Source organism: Rhipicephalus sanguineus, chromosome 3, assembly GCF_013339695.2.
Source record: "Rhipicephalus sanguineus isolate Rsan-2018 chromosome 3, BIME_Rsan_1.4, whole genome shotgun sequence".
Lineage (NCBI taxonomy): Eukaryota > Metazoa > Arthropoda > Arachnida > Ixodida > Ixodidae > Rhipicephalus > Rhipicephalus sanguineus.
In genome coordinates, this window is record NC_051178.1 from 20386277 (window position 1) to 20406652 (window position 20376).

Genomic DNA, 20376 nt, shown 5'->3' on the forward strand with positions numbered 1-20376 from the left:
ATTCGGGAGAAGGTGAAGCCCAACAGCCCACCGAAGGCGTACGCGAGCCAAACACTCATGACTCACCCATCGTGAGTCGGGGGTATTATGTCCTCCCCGGCGACCACGACTACGGCCAGAAGGGGCCGGAACACCTCCCTGACACCCAGACGGCGCGAACCAGCAGAAAACTGGATTCGACCCTCAGCGCGAGTCTGCCAGTAAAGTACCTGGTCGCGAACAGAGGACCTGCTCGCGTTCGCGAAGGCGCGCAGAGGACGGCGACAAGAGCGGAGCGAGGGAAAGGGCAGTGAGCAAGGATTTCAGCCTGCGCCGGCCCTGACCCCAAACGCAGAGCAGCGATAGCGACGCACCGCCGCGAGCCAAGACTAAGGCCCGTATTCACAAACCAACCTTATCTTAACGCTATAAGGCGGCCTTTGGTAAGGAAGGGAAAAGTGTAAGGACAAGGAAAGGTTAGAGTGCGTTTCATAAACTCGCCTTATTCGGCTTTAAGGCAGCCTTACGGAAGGCAGCCTTGTCGTCATAAGGAACGACCATGGGAGCGAGGTTATGAACTTTTGCTGGTTGATCGTTGGTTTATTAGCAAGAAAAAATAGCTGCGTGCTACTCAAAACAATAAGACAAATGCAGGAACGCATGACCGTGCAAGTTGCAGAAACAACGCGTCGTCTGGCCGCGCCGTGTGCTGTTTTTCTTTGTTAACGCTTTGCCGTTGTCATAGCAACCGGCGGCTCGCGTAGAGGCGCGGCATGCGCCGGTCCACGAAGCGCTTATTTCTACGAGGGCACCGATGGACGCGTGAAGTTGCGAGCCGTTTTTCTCCGTTTGCCTGCGTGTGTGCGTTTGTGTATGTTTGCATATGTCACACATATGCCTTGTTATTGAGTGGGGCAGAAAGGCGAAAATTAAATTTTACTGATGACCCAGCGCTGCTCATCGACTTGAAAGCGTGGCATTCTGATAGCGAAAAATTGTGACATCACGCGTTGTTAGAGAAGGACAACACGAGTAAGTGGGAGCAGCTCAAAGCAGCAAGAGCGACGTGCGGCCGCGCACCGAGCAGCGGCTACAAGAGTGCAAAAAAATTGCAGTGGCTTACTTAGCTCGGCTATGCCGGATATACGGAGCGTTAGCAAAGGTTCACCTGATTAGTCTTAGCTTTCGAGATTGTCTAGGATTAGCTTGATTGTCATGCTTACTGCTGCTCCATTGACACACACACGGTATACGGATTATGTGGCACATGCATATTTATTTTTTCTCAACGTCTAGTTGCTTCTCTATTGCCACAAAGACGGCACGGAGGTCAGTGAACTAACACGCTGCCGTCTCTATGGCCCCAACACAGTATTGGGTCATTCCACGCCAAACGTCCCAGACATTGCGCTCGACCCTCTCCAATTGTATTGGAAAAAATTGTGGACGTTCATATCAGTGCACTATTTGCCCTCGGAAAGTATTTTTTGGAAAAAAAATTTTTTTCTTGTCTGTTACAGTGATTTGAATTTTGCCGTAGTGGGTGAAACATAGGTTGCGAAAAAATACTCCAAAAAATACAATACTTTACGGAACACCTTAAATATCTGCTGTTTACTTGAAAAGGAGTGGCACTATCTTATTATCACCCATTGACTACCACTACTTTGTCTAACGATGTGCTTTGTGGTGAAGCAATGCTGCAATTCTGCGCCCATTTTGATTATTTTTTTAAAATTCTACGAATACTACAGACAAAATAGGACTATATCACATGGCTGGATAGTTGGCAGTAAGCGTGTAAAAAAAGTATTGAAGTCGATGACCGAGTAGTTTCGAAGTGGAAGGGGCGCAAACATTGAAAAATGTGTGAAATGCTCCAGGTTCAGGCACATGTAGAGTGGTGATGCAGTCCAAGTAAAAATGCACGCTTGGTCTCGTTGGGAAGAGTAAACAAAGGAGATTTATTTGTGAAAGTTTCATCAGAGTGTTCTTTGTTTTTGGCGAGAAACAAAAATGTATGTTGAGCGTTTGCGGCGTGCCTGGGCGCGGGCCCGTAAGTCCGCTTCACTGCGCCGCCACTGTTCCTTGGGGCAACGGAAGTATGCAGCGCCCACGCGGGTGGCACGATCGTGTGCTGCTGTGAGTTTTCATGTTGCTGAAAACTTGCAAACAGTGTATATGGCTGGCAGAATGTTTCGGAAGGGCTGCCGGTTAGTAGTCGGAGCAGAGCACGATTTCACTGCCACGTCACTGCATGCACACGTACGACTGGCGCAGAGCTTGGGTTGTGTTTTCGATCTCTGCGGAGGTTGCAGTTCTTACTTCCGTTGCCGACGTATGGTCTTCCCCACTTGAAATGCCTGTGTTGCTGAGTAGGTGGTGAGCCCGGCATTAAGAGTGGTCAGTGATGATGGCACGAAAAGGTGAAACGTGCGCGTTTCACCTTTTCGATTGTAGACTCAAACCTTGCTGAGAGCTCAACTTTCTGCCACGCTGCATGCGATGCTTTCATCTTACTAATCGCCTTGCGATTACTAAGCGAAGGCGATAGACATTTAAAAGGACGAAGCCGCCTTAAAGGCGGCTTCGTCCTTTTGAATATTTATCGCTTTCGGTTTCCGTTGTACAGGCTCTCCGCCTAAAATATGACACAATAGCAGTATACTCACCATTCGCAATGTTTATCTTACGCGCTGCCAATGGATGCGGCGGAAAGACGAACCTTCAAGTGCCACGTGCTCGCTCGGCGACGCGATCACCGGAGCAAAGTTCACCTCTGCCGAAGATCCGAGCGTAAGAATACGTAGCACCATTCGGCTCCGAGGCACGAATGGCGCGAGTCACGTTCAAGCGAGCTGCCCATAAAAAAGAATTGTAAGTGTGTTCCCGGTGCCTGTTAGCCACTTTTATTATATAATATTATATTTTAAACAAACCATCACTCGTTCTCCCTGAAACTTCGTCGGCGGCACTGCGGAAACCCGAAGAATGCGTGTCAAAACGTGAAAACTCACAGCAGCACACGATCGTGCCACCCGCGTTTGCGCTGCATACTTCCGTTGCCCCAAGGAACAGTGGCGGCGCAGTGAAGCGGACTTACGGGCCCGCGCCCAGGCACGCCGCAAACGCTCAACATAAATTTTTGTTTCTCGCCAAAAACAAAGAACACTCTGATGAAACTTTCACAAATAAATCTGCTTTGTTCACTCTTCCCAACGAGACCAAGCGTGCATTTTTACTTAGACTGCATCACCACTGTACATGTGCCTGAATGTGGAGCATTTCACACATTTTTCAATGTTTGCGCCCCTTCCACTTCGAAACTACTCGGTCATCGACTTCAATACTTTTTTGACACGCTTACTGCCAACTATTCAGCCATGTGATATAGTCCTATTTTGTCTGTAATATTCGTAGAATTTTTAAAAAATAATGAAAATGGGCGCAGAATTGCAGCATTGCTTCACCACAAAGCACATCGTGAGACAGAGTAGTGGTCGTCAATGGATGATAATAAGATAGTGCCATTCCTTTTCAAGTAAACAGCAGATATTTAAGGCGTTCCGTAAAGTATTGTATTTTTTAGAGTATTTTTTCGCAACCTATGTTTCACCCACTACGGCAAAATTCAAATCACTGTAACAGACAAGAAATTTTTTTTTTCCAAAAAATACTTTCCGAGGGCAAATAGTGCACTGATATGAACGTCCACAATTTTTGCCAATACCATTGGAGAGGGTCGAGCGCAATGTCTGGGACGTTTGGCGTGGAATGACCCTATTTTGAATTGTCTGTGTGTCTCTGATAGACAAGATCAATGGTGCTTCCCCATTGGTTCGTCTGTGCAGTTTGAACACTGGCTAAGTCGAGGTTAAACGTGTCCTTCAAAGGAACACAAAGAGAGTCTAACCGCTAATTGCCAGGCAACTACTTCGGGATCCGATGAGATAAGCTTCTCGGAGATTTGCGCTCTCCTTCTCCATGGCGTTACCCACCTGCAAACACCAGTCAGAGGCGCTATCAAGCGGCCCCAGCGCAGTGTCAGACGGCGACTGCACAGCGAAGGCGAATAGCTGCGCGCGCGCTGGCGCCACTGTGTCTACGACGTCACTCCTCTCGGATGCGGCGCAGACCAGCAGTGGCGAGCCGCGCGCGGCGGTGTCGGAGAGCGCGTGAGGTGCCAGCTCCGGTGCCCCAGCTGTGTGACATCACTGGTCCTCGCGCATGCGCAGCACGGCTCATGACGCTCCACGCGAAATCGGCTCCGGCTAGGCAAGTGTAGTTAACGCTACAAAAGAGAGAAAGAATACCCCATCCTGCAGTGAAACACGTTCGCTTCCGCGTCGTACCCGCACTAATTTTTTCACACGTTTAATAATGTGGGGCAGTGTGGCTAGGGTATGTCCACCAAGTGACTACTCACAATTTGAAAAGTGCCTCTGATGTAGAAACCGAGCGCCACCAGCAGATGAAGGAGCGGTGGAAAGGTACAACCGACCTAGTGGGAGCTCGTTTCCAGCGGCAAGCTCGGGGGCATGAAGTGCTCGCTTCGAGAATCTGCTCAGCAACACATCGTCGCTGAACTCTTCCATGGAATTTTGACGGTGCCCGAGTATTCGCAGCGTAAATTGCACATAAAGACGCCGGTAGCGTACGTCACATTTTCTTTAATGATTTTGTAAAGCTTCTTGCGTAATCAGCCATAGCGCGACGCATAAGTGGCGCCTCAAGGTACCTGCCGGGCTACCTTATCGAACGCCACCTTTTCACGGCGATAAGGTTAAGGAAAGGTTGGATAGAGGCATAAGGTTTGTTTATGAAACGCATTAAGGTGCCGAAAGGTAAGGAGGGCAAAATATAAGGATAAGGTTTGTTTGTGAATACGGGCCTAAGAAACTTGGGAACAGCGCTGCTGGCCAAGGGGAGCCGCCCCCCAAAGCCAGCGATATGGAACTGTGACATGCCCAGGCAGCACGCCGCCATTGGACCGATCTTGGCCCAACGTCGGCAAATGACGGCAGCAATATTGGCCCCACGTCGGCTACTTTCACCCGCATCGGCCCGACGTTGGCTAGCCGCCGTTGGGCCGATGCGGGCTTGACGGCTTCGGGCCGACGAGGGCTAGCCAGCGTCGGTCCGAGACGGGCCTGCCGTTATTCAGCCGATGATGGCAAGCCGTCATTGGGCCTATGTATGCTAGCCGATGCTGGCGTGGTGTCGGCCCCGCCGACGTCGGGTAGGCGCCGGCGTGACCGTTTACACCCGTTATTATGTTTTAGCAGTGGTGGCTTACCGTGCGTTAAGTACGGTAGTACTGAACCGTCGTGGTGTGCACGTAGCTAGTTTTTATTGGGACACCTGCGGTAATTGCTCGATGCGTAAAGTAACTTGATCAGGCAGGCTGATACACGTGTTATAAAGTAAAATGGCTGCGTGCCGGCCACGGCAGTTCGGTATTACTGTGGTTACTGTACTGTAAGTCAGCAGCGCTAAAATAGACTATTCGCGGCCCAACGGCACTCATCGACTACCATTGGTGCCAAATTCGAAAAATGCTTCCTTATTAGAACGACTGCTCCACTGATGTCTTAGTGTGCGATTAAGACCCACAATTCTGTCGAACCGTGCAAGGCCGAGAACGAAAGTCAATATTGTCTCTAACACAACTAAATTGATGAAAGGCCTGCTGCACCAACTACGCATGCGTCTGAGAAATTAAGGAGCAACACATTTGCAAGGTGATAAACACAAATTTATTCACAGATATGAACACACGCCAGCAGTTACAAAATAATTATGCCATAAAGGAATATCTAAACATCTATAGATACCGTAGCCAACATCTAAAAGAACCCCACAGGCACCGTATTCCTAAAAAAAGCAGGACAATCCTAATCGAGAATGGGGTCAGGCGCAAAATCATAGGCGTGAGCAGGGTTCCCCTTCAGAGGGGGGGGGGAAGGTTCATCGCTGCGCCACCCTCCCTATTAAGTCAATGTGTTTGGCAGACCTTGCGCCCACCACTTCTTAGGTGACTACGGGGGCCGGCCGCCCCCTTGCCCCACTATGCGCACGCCTATGCGAAGAGTTACAATCTCTTCAACGTTATGCGCGGCACGTTCACTATAAATATTGAAAGAACTAGAACGGGCAAAAATAGGAATAAGGATTAACGAAGAATATCTCAGCTACTTGCGTTTTGCGGACGATATCGCGCTTTTCAGTAACGACGGTGCCGAATCACGAAAAAAATTCTGGAGATGTAAACGAAGGCAACATTAAAGTAGGATTAAAGACGAACCCGAAGAAAAGAAAGATAATGTTAGGCGGCTTGCCGAAAAAGCGAGATTAAGAGTGGCAACTAGACTAGAAGATGTGTATACGCGTGAGCTAATTACGAGCAGAGGGGCGCCCCCCCCCCCCCCCCTCGACGTTTATTAAATTCACCAAGGAACGGTAGGCATTCGCAACACATGACTGGCAATTAAATTAGCGTTATCCTTTAAGCGCAAATTGCGATTTTTTCAGTGATAACTTAAGGGCCAAAAGGATGGATAAACTGCTGCACGCGACGCGAAAACATTGCGAGCGGTACCACAAGATCCCATGAACTCTACATCTAAACAAGATAGACACGCACGCATTCCTAATCTAAAGGTAAGATTGTAACAGAAAGGAATCGTGCATAAAAACCACTCACGTGTGCCCGTTGGATCGCGAAAAACACGAGCGAATAAAAAATGCAAGGGCACCATATCAGGATACACAAAACACGATGGTCAATAGAAAATACGCGATAAGAAGAGAACAAAAATTTGATGACACGTAACAGTAGTGAACACGTGGTCTTATATGAGGTGAGCGAGTTCAACATGGAAGCAGGGGGCCACTGGTTTCTCGCTGCCGTGATCTCTGCCGAAAACAATGCCGGAATCCTGCCGCGTATCCGTCTCGTGCACGATTTTCACTTTCCACCACACATGTCCACACACTGCACTTCTTGAAGAATTCTGCTGGTCGCAGTGAAAAAAACCTGCTCCCGCAGCTACGACTGTCCCTCCATCGGGACGGCTACCCTACCCTGCCTGGTCAAGCGAGTTTCGCGACAATGACGCTGAACGAGGGGAAGGGAGGGAGGGGGGGGGGTAGAGGTTGAAGAAGACGAAAAAAAAAATTCGAATTCTCCCTTCTTGAAAGCACGGCTCAGCCTACCACAATGGTGTGCCCACCATGTCTATGGGCATGCCGTTTGAGAAAGGCGTTCGTCGAATTTTCAATGCATCACTTGTTGCCACATGTCGCTACATGAAAACTTTGCGTACACCACGTTGGAGCCGCATTTTTCATCGTATTTCACGTGCCATAATAATAATTTTATGCGACTGTTTCTGAAAGCACGTGGGAAGCAATCGCTGAGCGAGATTTTTACTTGAAAAAGATATGTATGTCACAAAATGGACGGCAACGAAGTACAAATACGAAGTAAGAAACACGTGGCAAACACGTGTTTGTCAGTTCGTTAAATATGGTCAGCGAGCTAGTTGATTTGGAAACATTCAAACGAGAAAACGTGTCTTCACTTCGCCCGGTCTTTTTTGCACAATACCTATTTTTCTCAAGTAATGAACCAACTAGCTCAGCAACACGCCTCGTCTCGTTTTTACTAGGTTATTCACGAGGTTATTCTCGTCACTGACGGCCGGCAACACGGCGTGCAGGGTCGTTGAGGGGATTCCGTGAACTAGTTTGAACGGCGTCATATGTGCGCCGTTTCTTACACTGCCTTGTTAACTTCTGGTTATGTGTGGAAGATATTGTGGCGTCCCATGTCATGTGTTCGACGTACAGTACATTGCCAGCATGTCGGCGAGGGTTTCATTTAGCCGCTCGGTGAGGCCATTCGCCTGCGGGTGATGTCCGTCGGTGACTTGTGTAGCTCAATTTCAAGATGGTTTGCGTTAGCTCTGCCGTAAAAGCCGTACCTCGGTCGGTGACGAGGACTATTGGAGCGCCGCGACGCAGGAGGACGTTCTCAACAGGGCATGTATAACTGTCTGAAGGGAGACACGAAAGTTCCAACATCGTTGATAAGCCTTCGGCTCTGCCGATGTCAGCTGAAGCACGCCAGAATGACGGCATGCTCGGGCCAATGTTGCCGGTGAAAACCATCGGCTCGGCCGATGTCCGCGAAAGTACGGCAAAACGGCGGCTAACACGGCCCAATATTGCCGGTGAAGCCATCGGCTAAGTCGATATCGCCGGAAGAACAGCAAAACGCCGGCAAACTCGGCCCAATGTTGCCGGTGAACGAAATCGGCTAAGTCGATATTGGCGGTAAGACGGCAGAACGTCGGAAAACTCGGCCCAATGTTGCCGGTGAAAGCCCCACATCGGCAGAAAGGCGGCAATATCGGCCCAATTTTGCCGGCGAATGTCAGCGGCTCCGCCGATATCGGCGCCAGGCTGGCAATGCTGGCCCGAGGTGGGGCCGCGCACAGCCGCCGTAAAACCAATATCGGCCCGACGTTGTGTGCTGCCTGGGTGGCAGCCACGTCACAGCCTGCCGACGCTCCAACACCGCCCTAGCTAGTTTTTTTTCGCCTCCTCCTAACCACGGCTCCTAGCACCCTCGGGCGCTGATTCGCCTACCTCCTTTCGAGGTCCCCGACATCGGCTATGTCGAGCTCCTCCCCCCAGCCCTTTTTCCACCGTTGCCCGAGATGCGGGTCGGCCACCGTAATCATCCGGGCGGCGCCTGCGTTGGACGGCTCGCCGCTAAGAAGGTATTCACCCCACCGGCGCAAGAGGGAGTGTGTCTGCTCCGCCAGCCCGCAGCTTCGGATATCTTTGGCGATAGCACCGAAAGAGCCCCCTCTCCTTCCTCTCATTTGCATCTTCTTCTACTGTTTTCTTGAAACCCACAGCGACGGCCGATGTCTTCGCTTAAGTTCGCAAATTGGAATGTTCGTGGGTTTCGAGACAGGGACAAGCAACTTCTTGTTTTAGCCTTTGCTAAAGAGCAAGGCATCGATTTACTTTTTGTTCAGGAGACCAACTTCCGCTCTCCACTCGACGTGTCTAAGTTTCGGCGCGAGTGCCACGTCGATGGTTTCTTTTCCTTAACTAATGCCAGGTCTTGTGGCGTCGGAGTTATTTATGTGTCGGGACGATTTCGGCAAAGGTCCCATTGCATTTTCGGAGCAAACGGGCGCACGATTGTGCTTGATGACTACATAGACGGGAAAAAGATCCGCTTTGTGAACGCATACGTGCCCGTGACAAGAACGGACACTTCTTCAGTGACAATTCTTTCTTCAGCGACCTACACGACTGCCAGCTCGAGCCCGTGCCGCACGTGTTGCTCGGCGATTTTAACTGCGTTGTAGACTCGACAAGGGACGTCCGGGACGAGGGGGATCAACCTACCACGCCAAAGGGTTGGTAAGGATCCTACGACACCTGAAGCTTACGGACGTCTGGGTCCACCTGCATGATGATGCGTTTGTGGCAACCCGGTCGTTGCGAATCACGGCCAGTAGAATCGACCGCGCCTACGTTCCGGACTTCCTGCTCCCTTCCGTCGTGTCACGCGAGGTGCTTGCCCTGCCTGACAACTTAGCGAGGAATACTGACCATGTGCCGCTCATGACGACGGTGCAGGATCGCCCGGGACCCGCACCAGCAGTACGACCTGGCGGCTAGACCCTGCGCTCTTGAAGGATGACACTAGAAGGCAAAACATCGAGAACATTCTGAAGGAGTCGATCAGAGCCGCCCCTCCAGTAACCCCGGGAGAGTGGGACAGGCTGAAGGCCGCCTGGAAGGCGTTGCTGCAGGAGGAGGGCAGAGCTAGGAAGCGCCGGATCACGAAGGAAATGAACGAACTCCTGCGCAGGATCCGCATCATTCAAAATGCAGATTCGCTCACCGCCTGCACAACCGCTTACTTGGCCTCGTTGCAATCGCGATTCAACCGGCTATTACAAGACAACACGCAGAGACCCGGACAAACGCAGGGCCAGCTGGGGGAAACGATGGAAGTTGACCTACGCGAATTAAGCGGGAATGGCTGCATGAAAATCACAGTGGCGACGCGCCCCGATGGGACGACCATAGACGACCCAGCCGAAGTGGAAGCCATCATCCGCAACTACTTCAAGGCGACCTACCAGGAAACCGAACCCGGCCAGGCACCCCCAGCGTCTTCCCAATTAAAAGGGTTGTGCCAAAGCCTGAGACGCCTAGACGAGGACGAGTCCTTGACTGTGCGGCGAGGCGTCTTTGGAGGAATTGCGCTACGCCGTCAGGAGTATGCCTCCGAATTCTGCCCCAGGAATTGACGGCCTCCCGGCGGCTTTTTACGCGGCCTTCCTAGAGACCTTGGGAGTCCCGCTACTTGCTCTGGTGAACCTCGTTTTAAAACAACGCGTGAAGCCCGACTCGTTTGGGGAAGGCCGGATCGTCTTGATTCTGAAAGAAGGAGCGCCACCCAATGATCCGTCGTCACGGCGCCCGATCACCATACTGAACGTAGATTACAAGATTGTGGCGACCATAATTAACAACCGACTAAAAGTATTCCTCCCGGACATCATTAGCCCAAAGCAGACCTGCGAGTTCGGCCTCTCAGGGGACTTCGTCGAGGCGGTTAGGCTCCTCTACAAGGATCTGAAGTGTTGCGTTACCGTCAATGGCTCTACAACACATAGTTTTTGTTGCACCAGAGGAATCAGGCAGGGGTGCCCGCTGGGCCCGACCCTCTTTATTTTATCCGCAGAGCCACTATTGACGAGTCTGTGCAGCGACGCGCATATCAGGGGCATGCCACTGACGGGAACCAAAGAATTGAAGGTGTTGGCCTACGCGGACGACGTCTCTATGTTCGTGAGAGATGCGAGAAGCTTAGGGCGATTCCGCTGTATTTTCGGCTCGTACGCTGAAGTATATGGCGCCCAAATCAATGAGGGAAAGAGTAAGGCCCTGCTCTTCGGCAACTTTCCCGCGGATGCAATCGGCCGCATCGAGACCGTCTCCATGGTGAAGGTGCTAGGCATCCTTTTCACGTGCGAGGGCGTGGCGGCGTCCATGTGGACACGCGCGCTGGAACGAGCCGCACAGTTGGTCGAGGGGGCGCGACTCCTCGACCTCACTCCGCGAGAAGGCCCTTGCTGTCAAGACAAGTATTTGTGCACTCGCCTTCTATGCGAGCAGAGTATCGGTGATGCCAGCAAAAACTGCCAACCAGCTGAACATGTTGATCAACGCCTTCTTGTGGGAAGGGAAGCCTGCGCCGGTAAAGAGGAGCCTCCTGCAGCTGCCTCCGAGCGAGGGAGGACTCGGCCTTCCGCACGTGCTCACTACAAGCAAGGTGCTAACCCTCAAGACGGCCCGCTTACTCCACCAAGCGGGGAACTACCTCGGGAGGGGTCTGCTTCGCTACTGGTGCGGCACAAACAACAGTTGTCTCGACGGCCACAGATATCCCGGGCCGCTGGCAGAAACACCTTCCCGGTTTTATAAGGTGGCGTCGACAACCATGAGGATGATCGAGAAGGAGGCGCCCGACTGCGACATCGACGCGGACCCGCACGCACGAATCGGGGAAATCTTAACGTGTAACCGGTTGGGCGAGGAGGAAAAACAGCAGGCCAAGAACGCCAAACAGGCAATCAAAACACAAGGCCGAGGCCTGCCAAGGGAGACCCAAGACTTCCTTTGGAAAAAAGCCTGGAAGCTGCTGCCGACGCGGCAGAGGCTGCACCAGTGGGGCATAGCGCCAGATGCCCGATGCCCTAACTGCAGAAGAATCGAGACGCAAAGTCACGCGCTGTTTGAGTGCACCGCAGTGAAGCCCGTTTGGCGCATAGTCGCGCGAACATTTGGCATCCGCCCTCCAGACCACAAGAGAAACAAAGGCGCCTTCGCGAAACTTGTAATGGCCTGCACGCTCTTAGTGATTTGGCAGCGAAGATCCCTCGCTGAAGCGCCACGCGCGCCAGTCAGGGCAGCGCACCCGGCTGTAGGAAAAACCAGGCGGCTCCTGTGGGCCTTTCTCTCGAACGAGCTCGAAGCCGGCGGGGAGGAGCAGTTCCTCCGCCGCTGGCACACGAGGTTCTTTTTTTATCCGGGAAGGCCGGGTAGCTCTCCCACTCATCCCATACTAACCCGCCCTCCCCCAACGCGGCAACGTTGCCGCAAATGGAAGGACAGTTTTCAGTGATGCGTTGAATGTGGCTGTGTATAGTTATCTGGTGTATGTATTTTTTCTAGTCTTTGTTTCGATGTAAAGATCACACGCGTCAAATAGCTGTGTTCTGTAAGCTTTCACACATTAGAACTCTAATATTTATTAGTTTGCATATAGACTATTGTATTCTTGTGCCCCGCAGCCCTGCATGGGCCACAAGGACTCGCGCAATGGGTGTAGCGCGCCCTGTAGCATCATAGAAAGTTTATAGTTAAAAAATGTATAATGATCCGCGCGCCCTCTCTGTGAACTGGCAGAATGCGGAAATACGCGCCAATATACATTGTGTACCCATTTGACCATTCGTTGGCCTGTTGAAGAAAGAATGCGTAATTGCAGTAAAATGTAAATTGCGTTACAAGGACGTTACAAGGACAACTTCCCTTTGTTGTCGAGCAAGCCGTTCTCTCGACCCGTTGCCGATTCCTACCTGGCGCCCCGTCACGTTGACGTGGACTCCCGGGTCCCAACCGGAAAAACAGGAAGAGCATTCCTGCCCTTGGTGCTGCCGCCTCCCGCGCGCGGCACTGAGGCCCCCGGTCTCAGGCCTTCCAGCCCGACGCCCCCCACACCAGCCGGGAGGAAGTGATGACCCTGGGAGCCGCCTGAAGTCCCGGAGGTCCGCGTCGCTACCCCTGCTGCCACTACCGACCCCGCGGTTGCTGCCCCGGCTGAGCCGCCTGCCTACGAGTGTGCAGCGCAAGTTGCACGTTACCAGTCACCGACTAGTCACGCCCCTTGTCTCGGCGGCTCTACCGCCAACGAGCACGCGGTAACGCCCACTAGAATGGCCGCACAGTGCAATCTCCAGGAAACAGTAATTCTTTCCTGTTTAATGCCCCCGACGGGGATGTATCTATTGATGACCTTATAGACGCGATCGAATTAACCGCTGGCGAAGACATTGTGTTTGTCCTCCAGCACATGGGGACTCTAAGTTCCTCGTGTGCACAAGGAACGCGAGCCAGACCACAAAGCTTATGGTGGCCGAGGGTTTCCGGGTGAAACATGAGCAAGTGGCTGTGGAAGCCCGAGGGCCGCCAGTTACCTTTGTAAACGTCCCTCGTTTACCGGTATACTTACCAGACGAGGTCCTGACGAACGCCCTAGCACAATACGGCAAGGTTAAGAGCGTCTGCTTTGCTACCGTGGCCAGCCGCCAAAATAAGCTCAACGGGGTCCGTGTAGTTCGAATGGAAATGAGCAGGCTGGTGCCCAACTTCGCGACTGTCGCGGGGCACTGACGTTTGAATACCAGTGAAGCAGTGACGTTTGAATACCGTGGCCTGCTTCGCGTGTGCGCACGGTGCGATGATGTGAAACACATAGCCACCGCCTCTTCAAGCCCATTAGTGTAAGTGCTGTGGGACCTTCGGCCACAACTCCGACGGCTGTGTGGCGGAATTCAAAAGATGTGAGGCCAACACGGCACGAGAGAGTGCTTCCGTTATCGGCCTTACATAGCGGCGGTACATGGATTTCCGCCCGCAAACGGAGATCCTCCCAACAGCGACCAGGCCGGCAGAACCGCCACGCTTGACGCGTCAGCCGTCGTCATCGGGCCTTCAAGTCCTCAAGCCTAGAACTCCGCCCCCAACAACCATGAAGGGCCCTTCTCAGTAGGACAGCGAGTGGCACAAGGAGAGGGCCGACATGAGTGCCTCAACGACGTCGCATGCACCTCATAACGTGTCACTAGAAAGTGTTCACGACACGAACCGCACGATCACCGGCGGTGAACAAACGGTGGCCAGCTCTGTTGAGACTTCACGCGATTCATGGCAAGAACTACGCTCGGAACAAGAGGTCCCCGACGCAGTGAGGCAACCCGATGGTGACGCTAAGGACCCCCCCCCCCCCCCACTTGGACAGCGCAAACTTTCCGCCGCTGCCCGCCGGGAACAGTCCCTCTAAAATCTATGACGGAGCGCCCATAGTTAGCAGCGGCCGCTACATTCTGCCCCTTGACCATGAGTTACGTCCGCTCGGCTACTAGGCCAGGGCCAAGTCACAAGGTGATAGCGAGCAGAAGCCCAGAGGGTCCGCCTCCCACCGCAAGCCAGTCGCCGCCCGGCAAAGAGAGGAGAAAAAAGCGGACGGGGACAGTAAAGCGACGGCAGAGTGAGATGAGACCGAGGAGCATAACTTACGTCGCTCAAGGCGCCGGATGGTAGTAGCGATGCGGCGCGTCGCGGCAGGACCAAACAACCAAGAAGACGCTCCTTAGGAGACGACAGCCCCCACCCAAGTGGGGACCAGGCGCCAAATTAACGCACCACTGCCAACCCTTACCCCCCTCTTTCCACCGCTCCTGCCTTCCTTCCGGAAGGGCACCTCTTTGACCCCCGCACGGTCCTTCTTCGCCCTGGCGTCTCTGACGTCCCCTCGATGCTCCTTTTTTAGATGCGAAGCAGCTTTTGCGCTGGGCTTTGTCCGTAGTTCCATTGGCAACCTCCGCTTTCTGAAACCTACCATAGCCATCTGTAACATATTGAGCGCTCGCTCGCGCCTAGGAGAAGTCTTCTTCGTCTTGTTCTTCGACCGCCTTGATGATACGTACAGAACACTTTAGGGGCTATGGCTGCCGTATGCTCTCCTAGCTTGGCCTAACGCAGACAAAACCACGTGTTCTGGCACGCGCTACCACGTTTGGGCCTGTGTAAGGGGCTGGGTAAGACGCTGTGGCCTCTCCCCCTTACACTCTCGCAGCAATCATGTGATGGCGTCGCGGAACGAAATTTTGCAGACGCGCGATGAACCCGCGTGGCGTGCTCCAACAAGAGTTCGAGACGAGTAACAGCAACTACAGTGATTTCATGGTGTGCTCCACATGGAAGGACGCGTTAACATCGGGCAAGGTGCCCGTAATGAACGGAATTTTAAGCCACCCATGCGCTTTTTCGCATCCCCACATGGTTCCCTTTAGTGGAAGATGGTGAAATTTTTTGCACTCTAAGTAGTGCCGGGTAATGATCCTATATAGGTTCGCCACGTGGAACGTTCGCGGATTTCGAGACAAAGCCAAACATTATGGCACCCTAGCGTTCGCCCAGGCTCAGGGCATCGACGTCCTCTTTGTTCAAGAAACAAACTTTAGGACTCCGCTAGATGTTGCCACGTTCCGACGCGACTTCCACGTAGACGCCTTTTTTTCGCTTACTAGCTCCCGATCCTGCGGAGTGGGGGTCATTTTCGTCACGGGCCGCATTCGCCAGAAAGCACTTGTACCTTCCAGGCCAACGGGCGTATGCTTTTTCTCGACGTGTACATACCCGGAGGACAGGACGTGGAGAGGACGTGGACGCAGCGCATTCTTCCAACTAAAATTTATTCGAAAGGAACACACACACATATATATATATATATATATATATATATATATATATATATATATACGGACCAGGTGACCAAACAAAGACAGAGAAGAAAAAAATAAAAAACTTGAGAGTAAAAGGAAACGATATACAACCAAAAATATTCCCGCTTGGAAAAAAATAACATGTCAGCGGTATGCCGTGGTACCGCTCTCGTCCCTACGTCGCGCCAGAAACAAAAGATAGTTGTCTGAAAGGTGCAGCGATGGCATGCTTACGCATGCGTCGCCGGACCGTGCGATTTCCTCAGCCTCAATGATCTCCTTCACAATTTGATCCTGGCTGTGTGCAAGAACCACAGTGCCTTCAAAGACAGGGCTCAACTCGCAATCCCGCACGTGGATGCCGAGGTGCCCTGATACCGGAGTTCGGACGCTGTAGCGGTGCTCACGGAGCCCATCATTCAGACAGCGGCCCGTCTGGCCTACGTACCTCCTACCGCACGTCAGAGGAATAGCGCAAACAACGCCTTTAACACATGACACAAACTTGAGCCTATGGTCTGTGCTACAGCCTATTTTCTCGTTCATCCGAGAGGTCGATCTACTCAGGCCAGTAAGCTTTTCAGCGGCTGAAAAAACCCACCCGAACCCCAGGGCTTTCTCCTATATTTTATGAGCCTGTATTAAACGCCATGCACATAAGGCACCACAGCTGTCTTTCTCCTCCATTGCGCCTTCGATCTGGCTCTGCGTTCCTGTTTGCGCAACTCGCCCAACACTGCGCACAACTCGCCCAACTCTGCGCAACTCGCCCAACATGGAACGTTGTTGAGTTCTAAGACATTTGAAACTCACGGGCACGTGGCTGCACGTACATGACGATCTTTTTGTACCGAACAGGACGTCCAGGACCACGGCGACCCGCATGACCGGACGTACCTCCCGGACTATCTGCTGTCGTCCGTGGTGGCGTGCGAGCTGCTAACCCCCCCCCCCCCCCCCCAAGCGTCCTTGCGGGAAATCGGATCACTTACCATTAGGCGCTTTTAGCTGACCGATTCTGCGGTCCGTTCCCCGTTCCGCTCAAACGCTCAATGTTACCGGAGCGCAACGCGCGTTGTTGGTTTTAGCCAAGCGTCTTTCGGTCAAGGCAAGCGCGACGCCACCTGTGCATCAAAGTCACAAGTACGTTGAAAATGTAAATAAAAATTGTACTTGTCTTGCAGCAAGAAAAGAAATTCTGCTTTAAAACAGTGTGAATTGATTTATTTTCGCGTTATGGTGGTGCTTCAAGCATCAGCCTTTTTATTTTTTTTGTCACCTTGGCTTGACACTGCACTGCAATCTAAGCTTGAATTATCCAATCTTATGTGCATGCCTGGTGCCTTCATGCTGTTAGGTACACATTGTGCTCGCCCAAGTACCGCTGTGTTCTCCTGTCCCCCTTGTGTATAGCGAGTACTCGTAGACTGAAGGCTGCATTGCTCATACCGGATACAATCCACACAGCCCAAAGGGTAGCTTTATTCGGAGTAGAGGCACTATGCATACTTCGTACAACTAGAGTTCTTATTTAACGAGAGCCTCTTGTGAGACTTATTGCGTTAATTACACGTAGCAGTACGGTTATACACTCTTGAACCCATTTTGTTAACTGCTGAGATACAGCAGGCCCGGCATTCAGCCTGAAATGCACATGCATCCAGGTAGAAGGGTATTCCATTTCGTTAAAAACTGAGCAGCTGCTTATGTTACAGAAATAGATATTTGCATTCGAAAATATTGGATTTGTTAATGCTGGAAAAGGCTCATTTTCTGCTCCAAAGCGGGGTTTTATCTACTCCAGAAGTTGGACTAAATTTGCTTCGATCAATGACATCACTGAAAGTGGGAGTGAACCGGGAGATGCAAAGGTGTTGTTTTCTTTATTGTGAACAAGGGTACAGATACGGTGACGGTGCGGCACAAATGCCTGGACATCATCTGGATCTTGGACTGTGGTTTCATCTTGTCTGTTGTCCACCTGCACTGCAGTGTCACCACTCCCTTGGACTGGTGGCTCAGGTTCCTCATCTCCAATCATTCCTAAGAGGAGTGATGCCGGTGACTGATTTTCTGCGGCGAAATAGAGGACAATGCAGTGAAACTTAAAAAAAAATTCTTACCCAGCGGAACACTATAGGAAATAAGCGATGAAATCTCGCAATCAGGAATCACTTCCGGTACAACATATATATCTCGTCCTGTGTGGAGCTGCTCTGAAAATTTAGGTTGCGCATAACCCATTTAGCTGGTATCCAGTTTGACGAACTTTGAGAAAAGCAAGTGAGAATCAACAATGTCTACGCACTTGCTCGTCCCCCTTTCTCACGGCGCTTCAAAAACCAGAAATTTAGATTAAGAGTGCTTTCGACTCTCTGAACACAGTTACGAACAGGCACCACGAAATGAGAAGCAAAACGTATTGCTCACATAACAGCGCACAGCCATGAGCATGCAGTCAGCACTACAACACTGAAAACATTTATGAGAACAACACAACGTTAGCAGTTTTTCGCAAGAATAGAACATCAACATGACATCACAGATCGCTAAATTCATTGGCGTCACTATGTTGTCCTATAACATCACGTCACATTACGAATTCATCAAAACACATCGTCCATTTGCATTGCCTCCGTGATAGGTGCACCAATCACGGAGGCAATGCAACGCAATAACGGAGTTCTATCACCAAGTGCAGCAGAGAAAGGCTGGCGTTATAGTTGGTGAAAATTCTTCCGTTTCAGACGTAGCAATGCAAAGTATGAGTCAGCTCAGACGAGCTCACGCATTATGGACGCTTACCCCCGTATTCAGAAGCGCTTGCACATAGACACCGCTTTGAAGCAGCACAAACGCGTTTTAGACGCGCTTCCCTGGGGCAGAGCGTTCAGCGCGTTGGCTTGTGGCAAGTTAACCTAAAGAGCGTTTTAGGGGCGAAGCTCCTTAAGGCGGCACCCGTTCGTCCCTCGTAGTCGTCGTCGTCGTCGTAGTAGTAGTAGTAGTAGTAGTCGTAGTCCGTAACAAGTCTTACGCTTTGACCTCCAAGGTGGTGTCGGTGGGAGATTTTTCCTGTGCGTTGTTGAACCATAAATTCGCAGCGTTAGCTAAAAGCCGACTTCTTCTGTCTCTCATTCCCATTAGCAGCCATTCTTTACCTCCAAGGTACTGCCTGGTGAGATTTCTCCTGTGCGTGATTAAACAATAAAAATTTTGTTCAAAACTCCGTTGATTGATGAAATAAACCATCGAAAGACGCCAGATGTTTTGTAAAAGCAAAACAAAAGAACGCCAGATGTTTCTAAAGCAAAACGAAAAGACGCCAGCTGGTTAACGAAAGACGCCAGATGTTTTCTAAAGCAATGGTTTTCTAAACAATGAAAATTTACAGCGTACATGTAAAATTAAAGTGAGCTGCAAGTCGTCGTAACTCATCGAACCTTTAGTATATCTCACGTCGGTGATGATGTACTGGGCAGAATTCACGGAAGATTCACGGTTTACCGATGAACCTCCGCAGCTTCGCCCACTCATCATCATTCACTCCGTGGATATGCTGTGATTTTTTTGAATAAGTGGGAGAGTGGCTGCTGTTAAAAATTAAATTATTACTATTGTACATGAAATCGCTTACTTGCGAAAGTTTGCGGAGTCCTGTTGACGGAAGTACCAAAGACGCAGCTCGAGACGCTCCTTATGGCCCGGAGTGTCACCTCTCGATGTGTCGCTGCAATGAGGTTTCGTAGAACGTCATCCCAAATGCCCGGATTTTCAGAGGGATTGGCTGCGACGGCTTCTCGGAGAAGGCACAGATCCTCGTGCATCCTGAAGTGCCGTCGGGTCTTGCGGGTTGGCCGAACAACCGCTATGTTTTCCGAGCAGCGCGGACTCGCGGCACAAGAGGCTGCCATTTTGGTTGTTTCTCCTCACGTGATCCCTCGCTCGCTACAGCCCAGGCTGACGGCAACGGTCGGGTCACACGCTCAGCGCCTGACTGTCTGGCGCATGCGCAGTGGCGTCACCACCAACTGGCTTAGCGGAGCGGGAGGCAAAACACGGTCAGCTAAAAGCGCCTATTGACGACGACGCTGAGAGGATCCGCCGCGCTACGCAACAGCTACCCAGCCTGGCGGATCGATCCGAGCATCCTTCAGGACGAAGTCAGCGTGCAACGGATCGGAGACCGCTTGAAACCCTCCGCAGGATGAGGATCATCAGGGGAGCCGAGACGCTCACCGTCTGCACACGTGACTATCTCGATGCCCTGGAGGTGAACTATATCCGGCTTTTGCGGCTGAAACCCCGAAGACCCCCAAAGGCGCACGGCCAATCGGATAAGCCCACCAGTATTGATCTGAGTGAGGTGTGCAGAAACGGTGGCGTAAGGATAATGGAAGCGCAGCGCCCAGACGGGTCGGTCAGCACGGACCGAAAAGAAATCGCCTCCATCTTCCGGAATTACTTGCGGTCACAGTTTCAGGGGTCCGACTTGGGCAGCGCGGCCTCAACCGCCCAACAGATGCACCAGCTGTGCCAACACCTCCAGCGCCTCGGCGAGGAGGATATTACTACCTTATGCGGCGGGGCTACGACGGACGAACTGCACGGCGCTATGCGGGGTATGCTGGCGAACTCTGCCCCTGGAGTTGATGGACTTACGGCCGGTTTTTACGCCACCTTCTTCGAGATCCTGGGCGATGCACTACTATCTCTGGTGAACGCGATCCTCAGTCAGTGCAAGAAACCACATTCCTTCAGCGCAGGGCGGATCGTGCTCCTCTTGAAGGAC